The sequence below is a fragment of the Coturnix japonica genome, unplaced genomic scaffold, assembly GCF_054131305.1.
Source record: "Coturnix japonica strain WE unplaced genomic scaffold, WE-NBRP24 Scf189, whole genome shotgun sequence".
Lineage (NCBI taxonomy): Eukaryota > Metazoa > Chordata > Aves > Galliformes > Phasianidae > Coturnix > Coturnix japonica.
In genome coordinates, this window is record NW_028189092.1 from 26,018 (window position 1) to 48,585 (window position 22,568).

Here is a 22,568-nt window from a genome sequence, read left to right on the forward strand (position 1 = left end):
GCCCCAGAGAATGCTTCAGATTTTATTTACAGGGATAGAATTCTCATGCAGAGTGGAAAGATGTGGCCCCTCAGAAAATGGTACCAAACCCTGTGAACATCTGCAAACAATAAAGTTCCCTAGTCTTGTGCCAGTGTTACACCAAGACAACAGAAACATTTCAATACAGCAAACAAAATGAGTGTATGTCAAAGATGCCTGTGCATGGGAAGTCAAATAGCAATTTCAGTGTAGACAGCTGAATCTGTAGGATGCAAAACAGAAGGAATTTAAGAACTTGATTTTTTTTCTCTGAATACACATTTTAAATCAAAGTATATATTTTACAGATTTCTCAAAGTATGCCAAAAGTTATGGCACTGATATAAAATACTTTAGAAAGGTTATGTAATTTCTGTGCTTTGCTACTGCTATTAACCTCCTGCATCATTTAGAAGAAAACTGTATTATTTTGTAACACTGGCTTTGTCTTTTGACAAACAAAGTTTGCAGAACTTAACTGTATTTTAACATTGTGACATTATAGGCATATATCATCAGCAGTAACAAAAATGTCCAATAATGTCCATTCATAGTTTGGCAAAAATTGTCTGAAATACCCTAGACACTCCCACTACACTACTCCCAAACACTGTTTGTTTGTTTTTTGTTTTTTTTTTTTTAATTTTATTATTATTTTTTTTTATATGATGCATTACACAGAATAGTCTGAAATCACCCATGGGACTCAGCTTCCACTCATTCTTTGGGTCAGTACAATTTAAATAATCATACATTTGAGAATGCTTCTCTAGTACTTAGCCTACATTTTATTTATTATTTTGTCCTTAGTTTAGCATTTTTGTCCTTTCTAATAGTTTAATTCCACCTGCTTCGTTAATCAAATCCCTTCAGTATTGTACACAGGCAATGTAACATATCTGTAACATACATAATTAAGGACTGTAGATCAAATTAAAATTAAAAATATATACATGAAACAAGAAAAAATTACATTGATAAGAATGGGACCATGGAATAATTTATCAATTGATTTGCCATGGCCTTCTCAATTCTTCAAGCAATTAGAAAGTCATAACGTAAAAAAAGAAGATCCAGGTCTAAAACTAAAGCAATAGGGTAAATCAACATGTAAGCTTTCCAACAAATTAGGTAACAATGATAAAATAAAGCAGCTATCTAAATAACAAAAGATGAATATTAATAAGAAAAACAAACAAACAAACAAACAAAAACTTACATGTCTGTGAAAATATATGGAATGCTCTACTTCAGATGAAATAGAATGATGCTTATAGTGAATGTTATTTTCAAAACACAATTAAACAATAGGAGAAGGTCACAGTGACAGGTAAAGTTCATTAAATCCCTTTCTGCCAATTTCTCCAGCTAATCAAGATTCCTGTGAATGGCATCACAGCCATCAGCTGCATCACTCAATCCTTCCGCTTTGTAGATGGGGGCAGATGGGAGCCTCTATTCCATGCAGCAGCATAGCACTACCACTTCTTGTTTCTTTCTGCCAGTGATGCTCTGTTGCTAGGGCTCAGTGACTTGAGTTCTTCCATGGACAGAGATCCCAGCCCCTCATAAGCTTCCTCAGTGCTGACATTATTGTGTCTTCAGCCTGTGATTAAATTTAATTCCATAATCCTTTTCCAGAGAAGTGTTACATTGTCAGACCCTGTATTTGCCTTGACAGTATTTGACCCTATTTAATTTTCCCCACAGTATTTCTCCCATTTGCCCAATGGGATAAATTTGCCCAATTTGAGTTCTCTAGCCCTGTTCTTCATTGTCATTCCAGATCCTTCCATCTTTAGGACTATCAATTAAGTCAATGATAAAATATTTTGGTAGAACTGGGCACAGGAAAAATCACACAGTATGCCAGAATTAGAAGGGTTGGAAGGGACCTCAGGATATCATTGAGTCCAACTGCCCTGCTGAAGCAGATACCCTACAGTAGGTTGCACAGGTAAGTGTCCAGATGGGTCTTCAGTATCTCTATGTAAGCAGACTCCACAACCCCTCTGGACAACCTGTTGCAATTCTTTATCACCCTTGCCATAAAGAATCTCTTCCACATGTTAATGCAGAACTTCCTCTGTTCAAGTCTTACGCTTCTTGTCCTATCACTGCACACCACTGAGAAGAGCCAGAACTCATCCATTTGCCTCCCACCTCCCTTTATATATTTATAAACATTAATCAAATCCTTTCTCAGCCATCTTTTTTTCCCAGAAACATCAAACTACTTATGTTCTAGCAGGGAACCACTGATAACTAAAAAAGCACTGATGTTTTACTTCTCTTAGAGAAATTTGTTTGCAAAAATGCATTAATATGAAACACTGTAAAAATTAAGCAAAAGCCTCACATATAAATGTAAATATATAGTAGCAACAAAAACAGAAATTTCTGTAAAAACAGTGGATTTACCGAGTAGGGGGACTTTAAACAATATTAATAGCATTCCAATTATGATTAAAAATGCTTAATATTACTTACACAATTGTATGTGCAATTGAGATATGAGCTTTAAATGGAATTATACAACTGTTTTCTATTAACATACTGTAATATATTCCTAACAATAAACAGTATCCGCTGCTATGCATTACTAATGCGTAGACCCTGATCCCAATATCTAAATGTATAATGTTCTGTAAAAGTTGAGAATAGAAAATTCTATTGTACTTTTCATCGTGGTCTTAAGGTAAATTGACAGAGAAAGGAAAATATAATAGAGTTGCAGATCAGTCTGTATCTCTATCTCATTATAAAGAGAAAAAAAAAAAAAAAGATTACAGAAGAATGATGGAAAAAAGAGTTTTCTCTGAGAGGATATGTCTGAAAAGTCAACTCATGCACTGTGATGTAGTGGCAGATTTTCTGTTTAAAGTGTATTTTAATCCAGTTTAATCCTTAATTTGTACTTCGGCATTAAATTCAGCTAAAACAATATACATAGAAGATTTAAAGTTGGGATTCATCTCATCTAACTTTAGCTATCTAGAAGACAGTTGTCTAATTAGGGTGAATTATTTAGGTCTTCTCTCTTGTTAATGGAAAGAGAGAGGCATCTTTACCCCTTCCTAAAATAAGTGGGACTAATCTAAATTTATTAGAGTTGCTTATCTTGTGGAATTAATCTAAATTTAGTAGACTTACTTATCTCTCGATTGACTAGTAAAAGAATCTCTATACTCTATTTGAGACAGTTAAGTGGAATAAATCCTAACTCATTCGAAGGCCAGTTGTATTTTAAGAATGAGAAAAAAGAATCTACCATGAGTAATTCAGGAAAACTCAAGATTTGGATATAAAATTCTAGTAAAGCCTATGAATTTGAAACACCAATATGTAAAGAACAGCACATCTCTTATTTTTTCCCCTTTGTTATGGAATTGAAATGACTTCAATATGTGTAGTCAGCACTCTGCTATTCAATGAGATACAAAAAAGATTATATTTATCCAAAAAGACTTTACCTCCTAACCTAGAAGGAAAACATATATTTGCATCTTTATCTCTAAATCAGTAACATATCAATAAAATCCTACAATAAGAGGATCTTACGTTACCTTGATGCATGTGCATTCTGTTACAGTTATATTGTTTTTTTTGTTTTTTGCATTAATTGTGTTGTTCAAAAGTAATAAGAATCACACCACATACAAATATACGAGGGCTGCTCTGAAAGTAATACCTCCTGTTTTCTTCCGTTGGCGAACAACATCAAAGGTTGGTGGAATCTCAGTAAAGGCTGAACCTTGCCACCATATTGTGTCGAAAGTTTTTGCCATGTGACAGATGTCAGCAGAGGGGCAGCTTGACAGAATGCAGTCTGTCATTAAACTGTGTATGGAAGCAAAGGTGTGCTTTGGATTCCTCCATCGTAACGAAAATTGCACCCACTGACAGTCATCAACACTTGCTGAATGATGCTTTCTGCAGCATGTAGACCACAACTAGGATAACAAAAAGGAAAGGAATGTGAGATGAAGATGTTTAAGAACAGTTATACCTAAATTCATATATCTTTGAAAAATAACTTCATACTTGTAGAACTCAGCTATTATTATTATGTAGTACAGGATATGAAACATAATTAAATAAAAATCCTTGAAATGTCCTTGAAATCTTCCCCGTTTTTCTTGAAAGCTGGAAGAAAGCTTGACATTTACTGCAAGTATTTACTTGTGGCACCTTGGAAAGTCTTGAGGAAAAAAAAAAAATAAAAAATACAACAAAACTTAATAGGCAGCTCCTGCTAAAGGTGACTGAATTGCAGTGCATTGTTGTTGATAATATGGATCTATTTACCCAGTAGCACTTGGTTAAAAGGAGAAAGAGGAACCAGGGGGAAGCCTGGGAGGACTGTCTTCCTAAGATGAAGCTGCTGAGATGGAAAGAATTCAAAAGGTCAGCGTGGCATCAGGGGAAGTATTTGTAAGAGAGCAAAACAAAACAGACAAACAAAAAATAGCTACTGCAAGTGAGCCCAGAACTGTCAGACATTTACTTAAAAACAAGCAAAAAAGAAATACATCCAAGAGAAATATTTCTAGCTGAGGAAAAAACTCTGGTGAAAGCTAGAACTGTGACACACCACACACATCTGCTAATATGGACTGTGGAAATCTTGGCCCATTTCTCTACATTAAAGATTATTAGGAAAGTTTTACGTATGACTAATGATTGTGTAAGGCTGTTACTTTACATGTGGATCAACCATGAGAACGAAATGAGATCAAGATTTCACAGTTTCACTAGTGGATTGAATTATATGGCTATTTCCCAGATAGCAAGGGGGGGAGGGGATAAATAAATAAATAAATGATTCCTCACCAAAATGGGGAATTTATCCTATTGATTTTGCAATGTCCAGATCAAATCCCCACAATCTCCTTTGAAGACCCTCTGCTCAAATTCCTATTTTACACTACTATTAGCTTAAATCTCTCCTTCCCCAGCTTTTAATTCAGCATCAGTTATTTCTCCTGCTCCTGTCCTTTATTTCTGTCACAGCCTGTCGCACCCCCCACCCCAACCCCAACATTTTCCTCATCCTCTCCCTTTTGTCAGCCCCCCCCCTTTTTTGTACCCTTATCCCACCCCATCCTCTCCATGTGCTCTGTTCCTCTGTTCCTGGATGCTGCTTTACCCACCTGCTCCATCTCTGCTCACACCACTCTCTGCCTCCACCAGATTTCTTCTCCCTTGCCATCGTATTTCTTTCTCACTAGACTCCAAAAGAGGGAGCAGTGAGACCACAGCGACTGTTTCCCTGATCGCAGCTGCTGTGCAGGCTGGGAGGGCTGAGAGGAGCGAAGCACTGTGTGCGGAGGGAGATCATACACTCCGGGGACCCCACACCTGCAGCTCACGAGTGATCCATCCCGCGTGGATCAGGCAGAAGGCTGATAGTCTGTGCACAGCCAAACTGCTGAGCACCCAAAGCTTGCAGGGCAGTTGAACAAGAAGGGGAATTCTATGCCAGCAGGGCATTTCTCAAGCCTGCTCCATTGCCTTGCCAACCCAGATGGACAGTGGAGTGCATGGGCTGCATAGATTTACGTGGGGTGAAAAAACAAGTTGTTTATAGAACTACATTTTTAAGGATGAAGTACAAAAGAAATGACCTGTAACTAAAAAAAACACAGACAATAGCAAAGAACAGAACTCCTCAGTAGCCAGTTCGCAAGCCATTAGAGGCAGCTCTCTGACATAGTATTAGAATGAGTCATCCTGTACTTTGTAATTGATGAGAGGGAGAAATAAGATTAATATCAGTGTTACAGAGATTGAAGTCGGTTTGTGGTATTCCACAAACCTTTCTGTAAGATGTTCAGGGAGTAGAGCCAAGGGTGGAGAAAGGGAAGGGTCAGGGTAAACTGGAAAGAGATAAGCATAGTAAAATAGAGTGGAGGGAATAAAGATGGCAGCTGCCTATCTTATTACTGAATCTTTTTCAACTATATTCTTCTGTGCAGTCTCACTCTCCATCCCCTCTGTGTGAATGCTGCAAAACCTCCATGTCAGTGGCTAGAAAGGGCCGATATACCTGTGTGACAGCAACTGGGGAAGCAAAGGTGATTATATATGTATGAGATGGCTAAATGTTAGGAACAGGACTAACTGGTGAGTAAGAGGGAATACCATCTTACTGTGGAAGATCTGGAAGGGATCAGGGTTTGTGCCAGCAGCTGGCAAATGTGCCCAACATCCAGGAATGGATATTAAACAGAGATCATCCTGAGTCTGTGACTGTTGGTAAGATGGCAATTATGAGAGTGGAGGTGTGTGCTTTCTCTTATAGGATTTTCACAAAAGAAGAAGTAGGGCTGGTATTAACCATTCTATTTTCTGTAAGATTTAGTGATCTTATACATTAGCACAGCTAAAGAAATTGTTTCCTATGGCAGTCTGTGTGACCATACTGTCCTCCAAGCAGTGGGACTGTGCACATGTCTCTAAGGTACATGACCAGCACTACCTCTGGCCATAGCTGAAAATGAGACTAGCAGCAGCCACACGAGTGATATGGAGAGAATCCTAGACACAGCGTGCTCAGCTCCAGCAGCCAGGAATGGGAATAGAGGACTCCACCAGGCCTGACAGCCTCATTAGTATACTCCCAGAAATAAATAAATAAACAAATCACAGTGACTTTTATTTCTTTATAATAGGGAAAAATAAACAAACAAACAAAAAAACAACACTAAAATATTTTTTAGTCCAGCAAAACCCTATATGGCAAAATTTGGATCAAACATTTTGAATTAAACAAAGGCATTGGGAAGAAAATGAAACAGCTTGAACTAGCCTTATTTTTATTTATCACTTCAGAATACAGAAATAAAAAAATAAATCCTGATTAAGCATGAACTACATGCACGTAGTTACAGTAACGGAGCATTACGTTGTAAGACGAATGCTAATTTAAAGATTTCAGCCACTCACAGCAGTCACAGCATAAACAGACCTCAGATGAACTTTGCTTTCAGTAGGCAAGTCTCAGGACTTGAGGAGGAACTGAACCATCTCATTGAAGTTTTCTGATGAAGGCTTTAGCCATAAATTTCAGGAACACTAAATAAATGCTTCTGCTAAAGTTTAGGGAGCTGTTGATATTGTCTGTTAGGCTGACAAGGCAAATTATACCCGTGAGGAAAAATAACAAGAACAAAAAATAGATTATTTCTATTTCTAGCGGCAATAATGAATTGATACGCAACAGTGTCTGCCCTGCGTTCATTGCCTTCTTTATCAAAGGGGTGGCAGAGAGATTGATAATTTGTTCACAGCAAGTAGCAGCAAAGTATCCTTGCCCCATCCAAAAAGGGCACAAGCAGACAGGGAAAAGAAGTTGAGAGAGCAGGCTTTGCTGGGATAGAGCACTTTCATAAGAATTTCATAACATTTCTGTACAAAAGGCCAGAAGCTGACTATCAGGTCATGAAACAGCACCATGTGTACTGTGCCGTGAAACATGTCACTTTCACATAGCTTTTTTTACTGGCACTAGTTTGATGTAAAACAAATACGTCCTTCTCACTATAAACTTCTGAGGAGGCATTGCATTTCAAGATTTCATTTGTTCCAAATGAGAAGCATTATCTTCTACACTTCTGTGCTAGCAAAGAAGTTCCAGGGAACCTGACCCTCCTTGGGATTCCTTGCTTCACCTGCCTGCTGGGCCCTACCATTGACAAGCTTGTTTAAATTACATTTTCTTTGCTTGGGAAAGTAACACATAGCTTATATCAGGACTGTGACTGAAACCCAGCACATCAGAGAAGCACAGCAGTGCTGTGAAGTAATCATAGATAAAAACAGGACATATTTGTAAACAGGTTGTGTGAGCCTATTGGTTTTCATTCACCTGTGGAGAGAGAATGAATGCCTTATAAATAAAGCCAAAGGGAAAGATGCTAAACATCCTGTACTTAGTAAATGTATGCATCCAAAGATGAACTTACTTGCATTTTGTTGTTGTTGTTGTTGCATTTAGCCCTGTATTCAAAATAACTCTCTGCTGTAGCCTGCAAGGCAAATGGAAGTATATCATCAAAAACGAGAGCAGGCTTTAAAGCAAAATAATTCTGAAAGAAATTCAGCAATAAGGTCCATGGTGAACTTTCAGCACATGCATATCTGAGAAATTTTTTTGTTTGCTTATATAAGACAAAATTAAGTCCTTTACTGCTAATACTTTCCTTACGGCGAACAGAACGGCTTCTTTTTTGTTTTTGTTTTTTTGTTTACCCTACTCATATCTCACTCTCAGTTTAAGTATCTCTGAAAAACAGGGCTGAGATCTTTCTAAACTGCTTCTTGCCCTTTAATGCATAGTGCATAACAGACTGTCACGGTTTAAACAAAGTCTACCTGCTTACATGACAGGGGGCCATGGGCCCCGCAGGGGCCCTAGGCTGAAAGTAAAAGTTAATTAGGAAAAGAAATCAGCGGCAATGATCTAAGGAGGCACACTTATTTACTAAATATTATATCGAAATACAGGATAACACAATATAATATCATTGAAATTAAGCTAACGAATCAAGCAAAATAGGAGAGAGAATGAGTCCCGAAACTGAGAGGCCTACTGTTAACTCTAGGCAAAATGGTGAAGGCTCCCACACACTCCTCTGAACGCCAGAACTCAAAAAGACATCAGTCTAGCCTGTGACAGAGATAATATAGTGTCCAGGTCCCGTGACCCATCTCTGACCGTGCTATTCTCTGGGAGATGTAGTCTTCTTCTGTACGTTGCAGATTCAGTAAAATTATTTATGCTTTATATGATGTTATGATGTGGAATACTGATAGTAAAATTACAAAATTATTAAACCATGACACAGACCTGCTCCAAAACACCTGAGAGAGAAAAGAAAACTCAGTCCTAGGTACATTCTCTACATGATTCACAAACTATTATGAGGTAGCAAATACTCACCAGATCATTCTATCCTACAATGCAGCTCTCTAAACAAAGAACTAGAGGGAAATGCTTATGAAGTTTCCTCATGCACCTGGAATTTGTCCTGTTATCACATTCGTATAGGGCATATATTTGTGTGAGATCACTGAGAATCCCAAGGTTATTTTTGCCCCACCAATCTGCTCTCCAGCCATGTAGGTGAAACTAACTCTGCAGTTTCTATCTCATCTCTGACTGCCTTATCTATCAGGTTCCTGCTAACAGACACCGCTGTAGAGTAACTTGAGATATTTCAGCTGCTTATCTCAAGGGGCCATGAACTGCCATAGGAGGTGTGTATCAAGGAAGCCCAGGTGACTAACTCACACTAAACACCAAGCTTTCAGATGGTTGCAATTAGGGGAGATGACTTTCACCACAGATGTGGTGATTTTGCAGACTTGTACCTTGCCCCATGTAGCATCTGAGAAAAGGAAGCTTCCAGAGAAGAGACAGGAGTAAAAGAAGTTAACAAATGAAAAACATATTTCAGTAGACTGTCAAACAAAAACTCTTAACAGGATGAATCTTTTTTTGTTTTCTCTTTGCCATGCTGGTCTTCTAAATTTGTCCTCCTGCCCTACGGCATCTTCCAATGGACTTCCTGTATCAGCGGAGGGAGAGTCATGTGATCCTTCTTGCAGAGGTATTGTTCTGTATGATCACAGGAAAAGGAGATGATCTCACCTTAGTGTTTGTACTGAATTGGTTGTACGAGAGCTGTCTGATCAGATTAAAATGTCTTGGTCTTCTCTTACGTGTATTTTCTGATTTGTGCTGCTGTCACCTAATAATAAGGAACAAAAAATAAAGGTTACCCCAAAATGATTTTTAAGCTATCTCTGTAATAAATTTCACATCATCATTTTGAATCTTATGGGAGAATTGTTTTTGGCTATGCTTTTAGTGATGTATGGAAAAAATGTGATGTGGTTCATCATTTCTCCACAAAATAAATGATCATAATGGTCTCATAATATAGACATATCGCATTCTGTTACTGCAGAACCTTTTGTGACATAACATGCAAAGTGGATATGAAGAAAATTATTGTGATTTTAGTTTAAAATGTCAGGAAAAAATGTATTTTGCAACTTGTAAAAAGGCAACAGACCCTTAAATTAAGTAACCTCAAATGAAATTATTTCTAGAAATGGAATAGAAATGGAATAGAATTAAGTTATAAATGTTAAAATAAAAGAAGGGGAATTTAATGTATTTTAAAATTATACACTGTTAGTAAATAAAATTACTGCTACTTTATGTTGTACAGACTTATATGTTTGTATGTTTGTCATTTTCAATTATTTTTGCATACAGGAACACAAATAGTTGTCTCCTAAAAGTACTAGTTTTATATAGTATGCTTCCAGTGAAGTGAAAACGTGGGGATTAGAAAATTTTGGTTGTACTCAACTATTCCATATTAGACCCAACATAAACATTTATAGTACCTTCCAAACCTGAGGTAGAAATCAAGTGTATTAAAAGTGGGTGAGTACTTACGTTGCAGCTCTTGGAGGGTAGTAAATGGATCTATTTGTAAGTGAAAAAATAGAGCTGAAATTGAGATTGTGTTTGCCTTTTAGAAGGCATGCTTCCTTTTAGTAGTGAATAGACAAACAACAACCACTTGGTCACTGGGTATTTAAATCTGTAATGCAGCTTTGCCAAGCTGTCCATTTCTATTTGTATGTGACACAGGAGGAAAGGTATTTTAGTAAATAAATAGGAAAGTCCACTTCCATGCCACACTGCTCTTCATAGACCTTGTCAGTGTTAAACATCTCTCAGAACTACGTGTTTGAAATAGGGCTGGGAGCCTCAGAAATAGATATCTCTCAACGTCTGCACACACAATTACCATGATGACTAGCAATGGCAAGCAAGAGTCTTAAATGCCTTTGCTGGAGTTCCTGTCTGACTAACAGCAAGTCATTTACAGAGTATGAGCCACTGAAAGCAGAAAGCTGTAGGAATGCTACATGCGCTTACTCATGTCGGCAGAAATCAGCAAAGGGCTTTCAGGACAGGAATACGGGAAAAAAAGAAAAAGTGTAAATGAAAGGGACATAAGTTAGCTAAAGCAGTAATTCACTAAAGGGACAACAAGTGTTCAAGATCTCAGTTTACAGCAAGTGTTCTTCAGTCATTATAGCAATGTGCATTTTTGCAATTTGTTTCATGGGACATTCTCTCCTTCTTTTCATCAAAATAAGGAAAGAATTTTGAAACCTCAGTAATTTTCCTAAGCAGAACTGTTCTTAGTTCAGTTTTGTGTATGCATTTGCAACATGCACATTTATTTTTTATTATTTGGAGTTACTTTTTGTCAAAGATCTTAAGACATGAGTGTTCAACCTTTTGGCTTGCCTGGACCTCACTGGGTGGAGAGGAATTGCCTTGAGCTGCAAATGAACTATGTAGATTTCTCTGAAAGTAATGGCTCCTATTCATTTCCATGAAGGCTACAATATGAGAGGGCACAATAACATTATTTGATAGAGCAATTTCTCAGCTACATAGACTATTTTTTGACATAGTACCCACCATTAGCTTTGTATCTGCACCAGCAATGAACAAGAGCTTGCATGCCATGCTTGGAAATATGTGCATAAGCAGATGTAATTCACTGTCACCACTGCTGAAATGCACAACTTGCCACTTCACTGTGTTGATATCCACGGTTTGATCTCCATAAATATTTAGCAAGCATCAATGAAAATCAGTGGGTGCAATTTTCCTTAGGCATGGAGGAATTCAGTGAAATGATATGTCATAACTTGAGTTAGCAGTGCACTGTGACCTCCCAGTATCCTGGTTTCAGCCCAGACAGCATTGATAGCACAGGAATGTTTGGTTGTTGTTGAACAAAAGGTGTGTGCCTGGGGCTGGGCTGCTTGGTGGGGCAGTAGTACTGCCATGATGATGTGGGGCGGTGGGCTGAGCCAGGCCACATACAGCCTGTGGCCTGTGGGTCAAACACACCTGTCTTAAGGGAAGCTGTGTGTATCTGTGTGCAATGAACATCATAACTGCAGACCTAATGTCTCATAGACACAGGATGATCAATGCTGAAGATACACATGTGAAGGAAATAGGCTGTCGATCCCTCTCTCACATCCACTAGAGAAAGATACATGGCATTTAGGATCCAATTTTGTAACTCTATTCTATTTCGTTGGTTAGTTTCACTGATGTAATGTTTCAAGATGTAAAATTAGCAAGATCAGCAGAGATATTAGTAAATGTCAAAAGGGATTGTGCATGATACATTTTCTGTCTCAAGGGAGACTGAGAATAAATAGCAAAGGTTACACTTCAAGTCATCCCAGAATAATATGTCTGTTTCTGTGGTATTATTTATAGTAGATATAAGTCCTGAGACTCAATGACTGTCAATTTTGAATGTGCATTGTGCAGAAAATGTTTTTTCAAGACTCCCTCAACAGCCAATAGGAACAAAAACCACACCAATCAGGTATTTTGCTGACATGTGGTAGGCAACTGTTTTAAGGCTATGATGAATCCCCCTATGTTTGTGCTCATCTCTCTTCACTGCCTTTTTATGGAAGCTTAGATAACTCGATTAGAAGTTTAACTGTTAAATGGTTGCAGATAAGTGACTTGAATCCCATCCAAAATGATTATAGAATATCCACTTTAGCCCTTACTTGCTAATTCTTCCATCAGATGCAGAATCAGTCCCCACTTTGATAAATCACAGTGTGATATGTTTGAGAGTATTTACAGTTTGATGCCCATATGAAGCTAACAAGGTTTTTGCTTTGACAGTATGTTATATTATCTGCATGTTATGGCATTTGGTCATAATTGCGTCTGCCTATAGCAGTTTATGGTCATAATAAGACGCTGACACATTTAACAGCATCCATTTAAATTTCATAAATATCGTAAATGCCAACCCTTCCATTAAAACAGAAACAAAAGATATAAAAATTCAGTCAGAGGCAGATTACTAGTGTTTTAAAAACAAAAGCAGTGTTTAAAGCACTGCCATGTGGCCTCCAGGGCCGATAACATACTTCTGTATCAGTGTACTACAAATGTAATAGCTAAATAAGAAAATCTGGACAGAGGGAGGGAAAATGAATAAATAAATAAATAAAATAATAATACTAATAAAAATACACAAACTGCAAAATTCCAAAAATTTCTGAAAAGTCCTACTACAAAAACTTTCCAGGTATAAAAAGAAATTGTCCAAGACTTATTTTTTCCTAAAGGAGTTTTCAGTAATATAAGAAAATAAAAAAATACAGAGTTGTCAAAATCTCTTTCCTATTGAAAACTAATCAATATGTGTAAAAATTCTACTGATTGTATACAGTGACTACCATTTAGAAAGACTAACCTAGAATATTATTATTGTGTACAGAAATACCTTATTAATATAATCTCTTTATGTACATAATTAGATCTATTATAATAGTGTATTACAAAACTACAGGGTGTTTTGTTTCTTTTTCTTTTTTCTTTTTTTTTTTTTCTTTATTTTTCCCCTTAGAAATCTAGCTAGATGATGCTTTCCTCTGTGAAATCATTTTATCCTACACTCCAGGATAAGGTCTGTCTTTCTCTATCACATAACCTAGAAGATGAAGTGATCTGCAACAGAATTTCTAACTATACTATTGATGTATCCATGCAGAGGCCGATCTTAATGACAGCAGGGTTTCTTCAAGAACATGTATGGATCATTTACTTTTACAGTTCTTTCACTTATTAGAAGCTTACTGTCATCATTACAGATGTGCTTGTGAGCAGATGCTTTTTAAGTTAACACATTAGCTACCATTTATGTGCTTGGTACAGATACATTTGGTTTGTCATCTAAACTTGGAGAAGACCCATAGATTCAAACAGGAAGAAACATGCTGCTGACTTTTTAATCAATTTTGGTAAAGAACAGATCTCCAAGAAGATTAGTTACAGAAACAATTATTTTGAAAATTATCTGGTTTGGAAGCCAATTTCTTTACTATTTGCAGTGTTTGTGGGATTTTTGTTGCTGATATTGTTTGGTTGTTGTTGTTGTTGTTGTTTGTTTGTTTTTAAAATATTTTTAAAAGGCATGTCATATATTAAGACCACTGCAGATATTCTGATAGACAAAATTAGGGAAAACCTTCTCATCGGTTTTGTCTTTCACATAATAACTTCACTGAGCCTTAGTATTTATTGAGGAAATAATTTCAGTCTACATAGCCCTAGAACACTAAAGCCATTGTAGTCCAGGTATATTAAGTCTTAGCCTCAAACATCAGGTTATTAATTTGGTCAATTGTATTGCCTAACCTACCCATTTATATACCACTGCATGTATGGATGTGTATTTTGGGGAACAGAGAAACAGAGAAAAGGTTAGCTTACTCACTTGGAAACAAAGCTGGAAAATAATCTTTTGTCATGAAATTTAGACATCTAATTCTATCTTCCTCATTAGTTGAGTAGAAAGAGCATTCACTGCAAGGATGTAAAATGATGTATTAAATACAGTCTTGGTGTGTCAAGTCTCATGTTACAAAGCCAGAGGCAATCCATTACAATAGAATTTCTCAATTTACTAATCTACAAACAAAATAAATTAATCAAATAGAGAAATAAGTGAAATGGAGGCTTCAGCTCTTTTAATCTTTTAATCAAAGGCTTAGCGGCAGAGTATTATAATGAAGACCCCACAAGTCTTCATTACTTGAATGTTAAATTCATTAGTGTTACTATGAAGTTTCATAAATTATTTAAAATAGCCTTGTCAAAATAAATGAACAAAGTACATTCTGTGATACTATAGCATTTTTTCTTTCTTTTTTTTTTTTTTTTATTCTGTCCTCCCATTGTGTCTGCTTGTGTTCTTTATAGTTCAGGAATTAGTTGATTCACAGTAGAGACGGGTTTTGAAGGCTATTAGTGTAAGTGGGAGTCTTACAACTAAACTTGATGGGAGTCTGAGAGGGCCCCAAGAGTCCTTGTATCAATGAAGATAAGTAATGTCCTATTGTTATCTCTAATTAGCCACAAACATGACAGAGCAGTGCCTGTCTGACTCCATGACTTTACAGCACTTAATGCAATGGGGCCTCCATTCTACTAGGAATAGCTCCATTAATATAACAGCTATCTTATGAACAAAATTATTTCAAATCTTTGCTATGTATTCAATATTTGTTATTGTTATTACTTAATTACCTGTTTCTCAAAGGTTCTAATATATGGATAAATAAAAAATGCACTATAATATCTCTTAAGTAGCTGTTATCAAGAACTACAACATTTTAAGAGCATCTTTAATAGCAGTCACATGGTCAATGCAGAAGAAAATAGAATGTTTTAGAGGGAATTGAATATTTCTTAAAAATAATAAACACTCATAAAGAAATACATACATATGTGTTTCTGTTTATTCAAGTGTACATAAAACTCTGGGTTTAGTTATAACCTGCTACTTGAGCAGATAACCAGATGCTTGTGAGCTCCAGAGGAAGTTTTCCCTCCTACACAACTGACTCAATAGACACTCAAAAAAAAAAAAAAAAAAAAAAAAAGACATACTGTATTTTTGAAAGGATGCAACAGTGAACACCTGATACTAATTAGTAATAAGCATAAAAGGTAAAGTTCAACTCAGATAATTCCTATATAACACCTGGGACCCTTCAATTTCCATGGAATTCTCATATAAAGTATGGAGTATGTAATATTTAAACCTTATCTGCAAGAAGGCAAAATCATTCTTTAATCCTTATTAATAAAATAATCCATCTTTTCAATTATAATAATCTCAGATTTTATTTTCATGAAGAAAACAAAATCTTCTAGACTTATGTGCATCATCTTCATTTCAGTGATGTAAAATACTCTGTCTACTGCATTTATTCTGCTTTGGAATTGCCCTGGGTAGTCCTACATTGAGTGTGAATAGTGAGGAAAAGGAATTATTCTTAGGTTGCAATGTCTCTTCCTCATTTTGTTGGATAAATTCCCATTAGTGTGTGTTCATATGTGAGTGAGAGGGAAGCTGCTGGCACTTTTTTCAGTTCCTTAGTAATCTCAAAAGTCCTGGCTAAGCCTGTCTGCCTTTTGTCATTGATAATACACTAATGCTCGCTAAAGTATTGCTGATTTTCATAGTCAGCTTCTACTAATATGAAGGAATAATGTTCTACCTTCTTAAGAGTTAAATGCCAAACCACGTCTCTGTCTCTCTCTCTTACACCTTTATAGGGCATACACATATTCTATGTAACCCCATTACATGCTTTAGCAACAGATCATATCATTCCTAGTACTATTTCATAGGGGCAATAGGATTCTGCAGACACGAAGTAGTAGATCTAAAAACAATTATCTTTCTGCCACAAAATATTTTTCAGGGAGTCCTTTTACATGTCTAAGCCTTTGGAAAATAGAGTCACAGCAATATGTTTCCTGCTTTTTAGTTGTATGACGTGGTAAAAGGGACAGTTGGTTCCCAAAAGCACCGTTTCAGTTTATTTGGAGACTCAGCCCTGCATTGCTACCTATCTGGAACACTCATCTCTCACTGTAAGAACATAAGACTTCTTTCTCATGAAAGCTTATATTTTTCAGAAATGGATAAGTATACCAGAGAAGACTGGCATGGTATAATGCCACATTCTGGCTCAGTTTGAACCGTTATAGCAGATAAATATGAAATGTCATAACAGATGTCTGCTTAAAATGCAAGGGCTCTGCTTATGAATCTTATGTAAGGTTCAGCATCGCTTGTTCTCACAGTTGACGGGGAAGTGGGTCTGGCTCCCAGCCCAGGTCTCTCACACAATGCTTAACCTGCGACTACATGGCACCATCTGGTACTGTCTCAGGTAGGAAACATATATAAATGACTGAACAGTTACGCTTTTCCTTCTGTAAGCAGAGTAATATTTGAGGAATAGAACATTTTTTCTTTTCCCAGGCAGAACTGCCTTGAATTATTTCATGTACAGATAAGATACCCAACAAGCACTAAACACTCTCCTAAAAACATGCTTGGGTCTCTTTCACTCCTGCTTTGTTCAGACATGTTCTTACTTTTTCTGTCTTTTTCTCCCTTTTCCCCTCTGCCCCTTCTCTGTAGTCCCTCCCTGCCTCTTTCCCTTCTGCTTTTCCTCTCTCACTCCCATTCTTTCTCCTTCCTGCCCATCTTTCTTACCTCTTTCCCTTCTTTCTCTGCTTCTTTCCTTCTTTTCCTCTTTTTCTTCTTTTCATCTTTTGTACACTTTCAATCCATTGTTCCTGAACACTGTTCTTGAGAAAGAGGTGTGATTAACCAGCAGCACTGATCTGCCCTATTTCCTGTTCTGTTCTATTTTTTTCTTTCCTCTGGAGAAGTACTTCTGTATAAGCTTTTTGTAAGTCAGTACATGAAGTAAATAACCAGAATCAGCTCAGAAAGAATGATGACTCCCAGGGCTTACGTGATGGCATGACCCCTACTTACACAGAAAATTCTGGCTCTTTGGAAATGTCTCATGGCCAGTTTAAATGAATGTTCACATAAGGAAACAACATTAAGCGAATGGAGAGAAATGCAGGTGAAAAGGATCACCTTCCATCTTTCCCATTATTCTACGTTAAAATTAGAAGGCAAATAAGCAGAATAGTTCATGACGGTCTTATCTTTTATTGCTGGTAGGAGAATGCTTACTGTTACCCAAGCAAATCATACTGCAATATAACTTCAACATTTTGTACTGGATATTATTATAGGCACATATCACTATAACATACTGCTTTCATTTTGAACCCATCACGGTACTGTAACAGTTTTCTAGCAACACACATTAAATTTAAAAAGGAAAAAATGAGTGGGAGGTATAGTACTCTATAATATCTTCTGTAGCTTCTGTTTTACAGGCTTTATCGTTAGACTTGGTTTTCATTACTAGTTCACTATAGGAACTAGGATTTACACTGTATGTATGTCATTTTATTTTGAGAGTCTCCAGGGCTTTTAAGAGCATTCAGCCTTCTATACACTGTGGTATTTAATTTGCTTGCTTATTTTTTTTCATAGTTTTTAATTTTATTTAAATTAATTGTTACTTAGACCAATGATTTTCATGTCTGTATATGGTTGGGATGTTGGGGAAGAAAAGTGTTTTCAGTGAAGTTTCATGAGATTTGGGGAGACTTACTTATATGCAAAATAAGTCACTATTAAAACTCTTTCATTTGAGGTGGTAGAAAGAACCTTTATAATCTTCAATCAGGCCTAGATACATAGAAGAAATAATGCTTCTCATCACATTTTTGGGAGGAAGTAGAATACTTTATAGAGTAAAAGATCTCCTTTACTGCTACTTAATTTTGTGAAGAAATTTTAGATAATAATACATAAAATCTGTTTTTTTCATTTTATCTTTTGTTAAATTATGGCAAAATATACACAACAATTGATTTGTTAATCCATGGTGTCACGGTTTTAACGAAAATCTACCTGCTTCTGTGACAGGGGGGCCGTGGGCCCTGCAGGGGCCCTATGCCAAAAGGAAAAGTTAATTAGGGAAAGAAAACAGCGGCAATGATCTAAGGAGACACACTTATTTACTAAATATTATATCGAAATATAGAATAACACAATATAATACAATATAATTGAAACTGAGCTAACAAATCAAGCAAAATAGGAGAGAGAAATGAGTCCCGAAACCGAGAGGCCTACTGTGAAATCTAGGCGACATGGTGAAGGCTCCCACACACTCCCCTGAACGCCAGAACTTGAAAGACCTCAGTCTAGCCTGCGACAGAGATAATATAGTGTCCAGGTCCCATGACCCATCTCTGACTGTGTTGTTCTCTGGGAGATGCAGTCTTCTTCTGTATGTTGCAGATTCAGTAAAATTATTAATGCTTTATATGATGTTATGATGTGGAATACTAATAGTAAAATTACAAAACTATTAAACCATGATATTAGCAAAGGGCTAATCTGAAATTCAGCTCTGTCTAATACAGTATCACTATATCTTCATTTCATTAGTTAAATACAAGATTAGAGAGATGTTCAGAAGATTCATCCTAGTTCAGTGGCAGTCACTAGTGGATAATATATTTATATTTATATTTATATTTATATTTATATTTATATTTATATTTATATTTATATTTATATTTATATTTATATTTATATTTATATTTATATTTATATTTATATTTATATTTATATTTATATTTATATTTATATTTATATTTATATTTATAATATATATAAATCTCCTCTGTACTAGTTTTAAACCTTTTCCCCTTGTCCTGTCAACAACACACCTTGCTGAAGCATCTTCTGTGTTTGTTATATAGCCTCACTTTAGTCAATGGAAGGCCATTCTCAGGTCTTCTTGAAGCCTTCTCCAGGCTAAACAGCCTCAGCTCTCTCAGCCTGTCTTCATGGGAGAGGCATTCCATCATCCCTTGGATCATTTTTGTAGCCCTCCTCTGATGTGCTCCAAGAGGTCCATGTCTCTACTGTACTGAGAACTCCACTTCTGAATGCAGCACTCAAGGTGAGACCTCACAAATGTTGAGTGGGCAGGATCACCTTTCTTTACTTGCTGGCCATAATTTTGATGCAGCCCAGAATACAGTTGGCTCTCTGGGCCATAAGGACACAATCCTCACTCATGTCCAGCTTGCCATCTGTCAGTACTGCCAGAACGTTTTCTGTTGGGCTTTACTCAATCATTTTGTCAACTAGCTTGTATGGATAGTGAGGGTTGCAATAACCCAGGTACAAGACGTTGCATCTGGGTTCGTGATGTTCACCTGGGCCCACTACTTGAGCCTGTTTAGGTCTCTCTAGATGGTATCTGGTCTCTCAGGTTTGTCAAATGCACCACACAGATTGTTGTCACCCAGAAACTTGCTGAGGGTGTACTCAATACTGCTGTTGAAGTCACTGATTAAGATATTAAAGAGCATTACTTCCAGTGTCGACTCCTGAGGGATACCACTCATTACCATCTTTTGATGATTAGTTTCCATGTCTAGTACATCTTTGTCCCCTGAGGTACTATATGTAAACTCCACTAGTTATATTACATGTATAAAATGAGTTTACACCAACAGTTTGATTTACATAAAAATATTATATACATGGCTTCTATGGCTGGTATCTAGTACTTTTAATCAAAAAATTCAACTGAAAAGTTCATAATGATACCTTATACAACTGAAGAATGTTCTAGTTTGTAAAAAACAGAAGAGGCAGCAAATTTTCATTAGGGGTCTGATTTAGATGAGAAAGATAGAATCAAAGGTTTATTAATTTGGTTTCCATATATTTATACTGACATATGACAAAAGTAGCTTATTATATACTAGTAATAAATAATGCTGTGTGAATTCAGTCTTTCTTGCTGCTATTGTTGCCAATGAAAGAACTATGCTATCAGAAAATTATTGAGACACACAATTAAACAGTGACTTTTTTTTTAAGATGATAATCAGGAGTGAATCAGCATCTGAGAGTTTGGATTACCACTGTAGTATGTATGGTCCTTTCTGTCCTGCTAATGTCTGTGCCTCTGGTGAAGTAAGAAATGTGAGTGTGTGGGGTCAAGGTGAGTCACCTCAGCTGGGCTTCAACTTTTGTTTATCCAAATATCTGCCTAGAGAGGCATCAGAATTATGATGGAGTGTTGTGGAGTGATAGGTAGGAAACGACCATTAAAGAAATGGAGTGAATCTGGGTACTAGTACTCAACACAAATCTTGTCAAAACTGCTATGGCCATGTTATTGATATAGTAGCAAGCCTAATTGTATTGACTTTATTTAGACACAAATTATATGAAATTATATAAAAATATACTTGGAACTGTAATATTACCAAAAGCAAAAGTCCCTCCTTGTGTATATAAACATACATTTATATATGTATAAACACATACACATTTGTGGATAAAGCTGAATTTGTGTAAATACACACACACATATATATATATACATAGAAAACCATATTCCTATAAGTGGGGAAAAAAGACCTGATATCTATATTAAATGGATACTTCTCACTATGCACAGCCTCAGCAAGTATTTTTAATAAGATGTTAAGTCAAGTGGGATGGGAATTGAAGTGAACGGCTATATAGATGTGATCCATAGTCCTGTCGTCTCTGTAGTGACTGAATAGCTGTGTATCACAGCTTGTAAAAAAAACCACACAACGCGAAGAGAGCATTTGAAGAAAACATCAGCTCAGTCTTTCTTTTCAAATGTTACTGCTTACAGAAAGTCACCAGTATGATAAGAATTTAAAATCCTATTAGGCACTTCAGATTTTTTTTTCCTGTAATTTGACATGAAAGTCTTTTTGTTAGTGACTTTCATATTGTATTAGCTATAAAGAGGGAATGAAGAAGTAGGTTCTGGCTGCCGGCCAAGTCTGAGATGCAGTCCTACCACAATAAATTCCAGGATGAATGGCAGAAGCATGCAAATGAGTTACAAACTCAGATGAGCAAATGTGGCACATGCAGGCTGGCATGAAAGTGCAACAACCTCTGATTTCTGCTAGGACAGAATTGCTTTGAATTTGCAGGGCAGAGCATTGGCTCAGAGCTGTTTTTTATCCTTTAGTCTCATACGGAGACAAATGCTTCTTTAGCAGGTTGGACAACGTCTGTTCCACCTTATTGAGGATCATTCTTACACAAATCCTCTTCCCAATTTGCGGATATAATTTCATCTCCCCTTTGTAATTTGCTTCAGGAGGCTTACTGTCTAATATTTCTATTTTCTTAGAAACCTCAAATATTTAGCAGAGCAATATAGCTCAGCACCTCTCAATCCCTATTTGAGTGTGGAAAGAGAATAAAATATGTGCACGGTATAAATTAGGCTTCAGAATCATATACGTTCATTTAAGGGGGTAAATGGAAAGAGAGAATCAAAAGATTATGAGCCTAGTTAGTACACCTATCTACAGAGAGACTTAACTAGGAAAGAAAATCCATATCTAATTAAATAGAAAATTGTAGGGCAAATTATATGTGTGGAAAAAAAAAGAAAGAAAGAAAGAAAGAAAGAAAGAAAGAAAGAAAGAAAGAAAGAAAGAAGAAAGAAAGAAAGAAAGAAAGAAAGAAAGAAAGAAAGAAAGAAAGAAAGAAAGAAAGAAAGAAAGAAAGAAAGAAAGAAAGAAAGAAAGAAAGAAAGAAAGAAAGAAAGAAAGGAAGAAAGGAAGGAAGAAAGGAAGGAAGGAAGAAAAAAAGAAAGAAAGAAAGAAAGAAAGAAAGAAAGAAGAAAGAAAGAAGAAAGAAAGAAAGAAAAGAAAGAAAGAAAGAAAGAAAGAAAGAAAGAAAGAAAGAAAGAAAGAAAGAAAGAAAGAAAGAAAGAAAGAAAGAAAGAAAGAAAGAAAGAAAGAAAGAAAGAAAGGAAGAAAGAAAGAAAGAAAGAAAGAAAGGAAAGAAAGAAAGAAGAAGAAAGGAAGGAAGAAAGAAAGAAAGAAAGACAAGGAAGGAAGAAAGAAAGAAAGAAAGGAAGAAGAAAGAAAGAAAGAAAGGAAAGGAAGAAAGAAGGAAAGGAAGAAAGAAGGAAAG

General features: G+C 36.3%; 2 long non-coding RNA genes across 3 annotated transcripts; both read right to left on the reverse strand.

Annotated features, from left to right (window-relative positions):
* Nucleotides 1-624: 624 nt before the first annotated feature.
* On the reverse strand, nucleotides 625-5,313 carry LOC146751001 (uncharacterized). 2 transcript variants are annotated; one of them, XR_014941974.1, is made up of 3 exons: nucleotides 5,175-5,313; nucleotides 3,713-3,974; nucleotides 625-1,627 (listed from the first exon to the last, which is right to left on the reverse strand). It is a non-coding gene; the product is annotated as an uncharacterized LOC146751001 (long non-coding RNA). The 2 variants fall into 2 exon arrangements; XR_014941973.1 differs by having other exon boundaries at nucleotides 625-3,974.
* A 1,345-nt stretch (nucleotides 5,314-6,658) lies between these two features.
* On the reverse strand, nucleotides 6,659-17,336 carry LOC146751002 (uncharacterized). The gene is made up of 4 exons (XR_014941975.1): nucleotides 17,187-17,336; nucleotides 9,677-9,776; nucleotides 7,989-8,051; nucleotides 6,659-7,891 (listed from the first exon to the last, which is right to left on the reverse strand). It is a non-coding gene; the product is annotated as an uncharacterized LOC146751002 (long non-coding RNA).
* Between the last annotated feature and the right edge of the window lie 5,232 nt (nucleotides 17,337-22,568).